The sequence below is a fragment of the Microtus oregoni genome, unplaced genomic scaffold (genome assembly GCF_018167655.1).
Source record: "Microtus oregoni isolate MIOR12 unplaced genomic scaffold, Mior012 000001F_ref0000356, whole genome shotgun sequence".
Lineage (NCBI taxonomy): Eukaryota > Metazoa > Chordata > Mammalia > Rodentia > Cricetidae > Microtus > Microtus oregoni.
In genome coordinates, this window is record NW_024543060.1 from 24,401,631 (window position 1) to 24,407,661 (window position 6,031).

The following is a 6,031-nucleotide window of genomic DNA, read 5'->3' on the forward strand; positions in this document are numbered from 1 at the left end:
GAGTCTCTTGCTCTACCGACTGAGCTAGCCAGGCTACATTCATACATTCCACAGAGATCTGGAAATATTCCAAATGTCTTATTTAGACCCTGTAATGGTTTGAATGAAAAAAGCCCCTATAGGCTCCTATACTTGAATACTTAGTTTGCAGTTGGTGGAACTGTTCAGAAGGATAAGGAGATGTGGCCTTGTTGAAGGAGGTAGGTCATTGAGGGTGAGCTTTGAGGTTTCAAAAGACTTAGTGCCATCCTCAGTATCTCTGACTCCTACTTATGCATCAAGATGTGAGCTCTCAGCTGTTCCTGCTGTCGTGCCTCTTCTTCACCATCATAGACTCCAACCCTCCAAAACGATAAACCTCAAATTAAATGCTTTCTTTTATAAGTTACCTTGGTCATGGTGTTTTACCACAGCAATAGAAAAATAACTAAGACATAGCCATGATTTACATGTGGTAATTTTTGAAAGGAATGAATTACTTCTACTTAAGTTACCTCAATATGAAACATGTTCTAGGAAACCTTTGAAATGAGAATCCATTTTTCTATTATGTCTATGTGGTAGCAATAGTGTTAAAGTGGCTTGGTCCACTTAAGAAGGAAGTTGACTTACTTTCCTCTTATATAGTATAGCTGACCACAGACTATTTAAATGGGTTTCCTCTTATATAGTATAGCTGACCACAGACTATTCAAATGGGTTTCAAATTCCAGGTTCATGTTCTTGCTGCTGTCTGCTACTTATTTCATCTTAGTATTTTATGGTATTAGATATCACTGCCTGCATAGTGAGCACAGGAATTTTTAAATGTACTGTCACCTTACTCTTCATTAATGCTCCTACTAAACTTCACTTCTTAAGAGAAAATTATGTATTTTATATGAATTTCAAAACAGGTAATTGAGCAGCTGAATAGTACTGCCCTATGTGGTATTTTAACTATTTATGTAATATATAGCTTGACTATATGCACCTAGAGAATATGTACTAAGTTTATTTTGAAAACTTGTGAAAATAAGATAAATGTGGTAATAAAACTCAAACAATATAAAAATTATTAAGTACCAAGTAAAAATCTCCACTCTACTCTTAGCTCTATTCAGCTGAAATAACCATATTTAACCGTTTCTATTTCAAGTTCTCCTATTCATTACCCACATAATACTGCACATTATACTATGCTCCAGTATCTCAATTTATTTCAATTTATTAGTGCTATAATGAGAGGTGAAAATGACCTTATTCACACTCTTTCTGCCATTTCCTTTTGTCCCAAATTTTGTTCACTTAATTTTTATTCCTATTTAATGCACCACATTGTGTGTGTGGGGGGGGGGCACACATAGGGGGAAAAGGACTTGAAGGGACTTGCATGCTAGTGCATGTGACTTAGACTGGAAAAGGATACCAGAGTTTTCCTCTGTTATTATCTGCCTTATTCCCTACAAGTAGGCTTTCTCACTGAATCAGAAACTCACTACTTAGGTTAGGTGGCTGACCAACAAATCTCTAGGATCTACTTGTTCCTGTCCCACAACACTAGGGTTATAACCATACAAGATAATGTCAGACTTGGGTCCCCATTCTTGCAGAGGAGGCACTGTCATTCAATGGACCATCTTTGCAACACCACTACTTTCATTTTTAGTTGCCTGTATAAACATCTATATATTTGCACCGATCACAAATATATAAATGTAATAATATAATATACGGTTTGCTTAATGCAGTCTTTTGTCCTTTTGTATTTTTGCCATTCTCTCCCCCCTACATTGAGATATTCTCTCCCAAATACCATATACTTGCAACATATTGATAATCTTTCAACATTTTTATGATTATATATTACAAGACTTATACTTTAACAAAGAGGTTCTGTTTTCTAAGATAAAAAAAATCTTCTAGAGATATTTTCACAACAGCATAAATAAATGTAATACTGCTGAACCATATACTAAGAATGGTTGGTGATAAATTTTATGTTATGCAGTTTTTAGAACTAAAAATCAGCACACAATTGCATAATCAGGCCCATAAGTACATGCAGAGTAAATCTTCACTTTGCACAGCTCCTATATAAATCCCTCTCAGTTGTCACCCTTGAGTTAGCACACAGTGGAAGCTAAGTTGCCATGCTGTGAACATAAACTACCAATGCTGAAAGTGCAAACTTCGCTGCTGTTTGTCAGCCTACAAATCACTACGTACATAACAAAGGTACAACATGATCTGTGACCAATAATTTCTTTCAAAATCTGGTGGTGATTGGCCACTGTGCAATTTTTGTTCAGTGTATTCAGATACAGTTAAACATAGTACTTAGGATGTCTTCTTATCTCCCAATAATAAACCTACATGATGTTTACAGAAATGAAACGTCAAAGAGAGAAATGGTCGACAAAGATGCAACAAAGTTATAAAAACAGACCATACTGTAACTGAAATTCAAAGCAATTGTAAACAGAATTTTAACAGACTATAGCTGACCAGGAGCATGCTAACATGGCACCATTCAAAAGGCTGGACCTATGCTCCTGGAGGAATCTGATGACATAGTTGAGAAAAGGGATTGTGGCAGGAAGAATGATGTCCTAGAGGGAGTGAGGTCAATAAAAACCTTCATGACACAGGAATTTCCAAGGCTACTTCATGACACTGAAAGTGCAAAGGCTGATCCAAATTTGCAAAGAGGTATGACAACTTGCTGAGGCATGGAAAGCAAGCATATATTGTATGTTATATGATGAGAAGAAGGCTCATAGTTGCAATCGCTTTATAAGTCTGCTTTAATGTTTTAAAAAGATTAAAAATGCTTTGATTCTTAATGTTCCTAACATTTGAATTCATAGCATACTAACTAAAATTTAGTTTACAATTCTTATTTCTCTACATAATTCACAACCAACAATAACACAGATTTCAAAGTTCTGGTAAAATATCTTAAAGATCTCAGAACAATCATATAGTGTGGGACAATTCTGTATTCTGCCAATTATGTTTTAAATAAATGCTGATTGACTAGTAGCCAGACAGGAAGTATAGGCGGGACAACCAGATAGGAAGTAGAGGCGGTCAATGAGAACAGAAGAATTCTGGGAAGGAGGAAGACCTTTCCTCCCCAGTCCTGTACAGACACTGAAGAAGCAGAATGTGACCTGCCCAACTGAAAAAGGTACTGAGCCATGTGGCTAGAAAAATGGCTAATATAAGTTATAGGAGCTAATACGAAGCCTGAGCTATTCGGCCAATCAGTTTGTAACTAATGTAGACTCTCTGTGTGATTTTCTTTGGGACCTAAATGGCTGTGGGAACTGGGCAGGACAGAAACCCCAACAGGCAGGCCCTCATGTTACAATCATAGGCCTTCTCTGCCAATCATTAAGTTTACTCAACATGGTTTCAGCTTGCATGCTCATTGTGATAGCACCACTCTGCAGGCACACATTTGTTCTATCGATTACATTCATCACTTTCTAAACTTGAAATCATGTTACCTGCTTGTTGTGTATTTTTTTTCCAACTCAGGAATTCTTTATGGAAGTCTCTGAAAATCAACTATCTGCCTTAAAATATTTGTTTCTCTATGTAGCCTTGTCCTGAAACTCACTCTGTAGATCAGGCTGGCCTCAAACTTGTAGAGATTCACCTGCCTCTGCCTACTGAAATTAAAGGCATGTGCTACACCTGCCACCTGTGATTTTTTTAAGCACTTATAAATTTCACTCTATTTGTATGTAATAAAATATACTGAATCATTCATCTGTAAGGTTGTGGGAATTAGGACATAGAATTTTTCAGAAGCCATTATTCTGGCTACCATCATGATCACTGTCTGTCTTGGTTCATTTTTTGGGTTTCTAGTTGCACAATAGTAAAGACTAAGTAAGCAAGAAAGAAAGGAAATTCATTCTGGTTCACATATCTAGATACCTAAAGTCAACAAGTCAAATATTTGATGGCATCCTGGCTCCAAAGTTCTGCCAACATCAGCATCACATGGCAACAGTTAGATGTCATGTGTAGTTTCATGGATATTCTGTTTTCCTCTGACTTCTCCCACAGTACTGCTATCATTAAACCCTGGGAACTCTAGTCTGATTAGCTTGATCTAGCTTTAAACCCCTTCCAAAGACACCACCTTGAAATGAACAGAGACATTTCCATGCTCGCAGTACCTGATGAGGAGAATTAAACTCAACATGCGTTGTGAAACAAACCATACAGCAGTATCCACTCCCATTCACATACACTAAAAGATGGTCTAATTCTGCTTATTTAGAATAAGAATATAAAAAGTAATCAGAATTTCAGGAAGGATATTAAGAGAATGAGAAAATGTAGTTGGCTGAAAAAAGAAAGTTAAGAATGTAGGTGGCAGTAAAAACAGTGAAATAGTGTGTCATTTTATGCATACAAGGAATGTACTCATTGAGTTCATTGAGCTACTTTCCTAGCCCTAGAAACATATCTTAGTAATAGATGTGCAAATAATAGCTGGCTAACTAAATAATCTGCTTTTGATCACTCCTTTTATAATAAACTAAAATTTCCTAAAGCGGAACTGCTATTTGTAAACCAAGGCAGATTAATAATAGTAATTGATTCAATGAGCTGAGGAAATTTTCATTAAAATTATAATTAATTCTGAGATTCCAAAATATATTTTCTTAGAGTCCATATATACAATGAAGATCATGAAATAACTGACTGTATTGTAAAAAACTAAAAGCTAGTTTTACAATATTTAGTATTTCCCTAGACTCAGAAAGCAAAACCATTCACAAAAATACTTGCTCTCACTTTAGCAATATGATAATGGTAAATGCTATGTTCTGTGAAATAGTGAATAGTAATTTTCCATCTTTAGAAACTTGATGTTCGGTTTCCATGTCATAGGAGAGAAGATAAAAATGTTCCTTTTCTATTCCAATGGAAGGTATTTGTATGATACTACATGTAAGTATTAGCAAGTAAATTTGCAGTTGTCTTGCAAATCTCAGACTCATTCAAAATGCATTGCTAATTGATACTACAATTGCTTATGATGATAAGTAAAGAAAAACTAAGCAATAAGTTCAAATAATTGCTTAAATGTTGGTGGTCAGTGATATGCTATCATGAAAATGAGCATACATCATATTTTACTAATGAACTTAAAATAACAATATATCCTCAATATTAAGTTGTTTGCATATGGTACTAACAATATATTATGTAAAGACATACATACATATATATTAAGACAACATATTGCCAAGAAATTTGCCCTAGCTATCCTTAAAATGGACAAACAAACATCGAAAGCTGTTCTAAATATAAATTTGCCAGTATGCCTTATGGATCGGAAAACAGTTTGAGATCAAAGTAATAAGTAAAATATAACTAATTTGTTTAAAATATTTTTGACGCTGTGTTTACTATTCAAAGGTATAAAAATTACTTTATGTAGATTTCATGTACTTTCAGGAATACTAATTTTATTTCATAAATTTCTTCATTTGGTTTCTCTGCTCTGAATGTAATTATTGGCCAATATTATTTTTAATGACTGTAATATCATCTTGATACCAAATGATGGTTATGGGCTTATGAGCATTTTTATAATGTCAGAATTTTAATATTTTAATTGTGAATTCCTAATAACTTGAATTTGTTCTTCTGTCTGAACTCTGGCATCTTCCTTTTAAAAAGAGAATGTAGAGATTTATTTTAAGCAGAATAGAGTCAGTATATATGCCGTTAAAAATTTGTTTCATTTTGTATAAGACAAATTGAAGAAATCTTTGAGTTCTTGTAGGACTTTTTCAGAAAGATAACAGCAATGAAGACTCCATTAATTTCCTTTTTAAATAAATGTATTCATTTATTTTACACCCTGACCATAGTTTTTCCTCCTATTTCCTCCCCCAACTTCTAACCTCCCCCTGCCAAAGCCATTCCTCCTCAGAAAGGTCAGGTCTCCCATGGGTGTCAATGAAGACAATATCAAGCTGAGGTAGGACTAAGCTCCTCCCCTTATATTAAGGCTTGA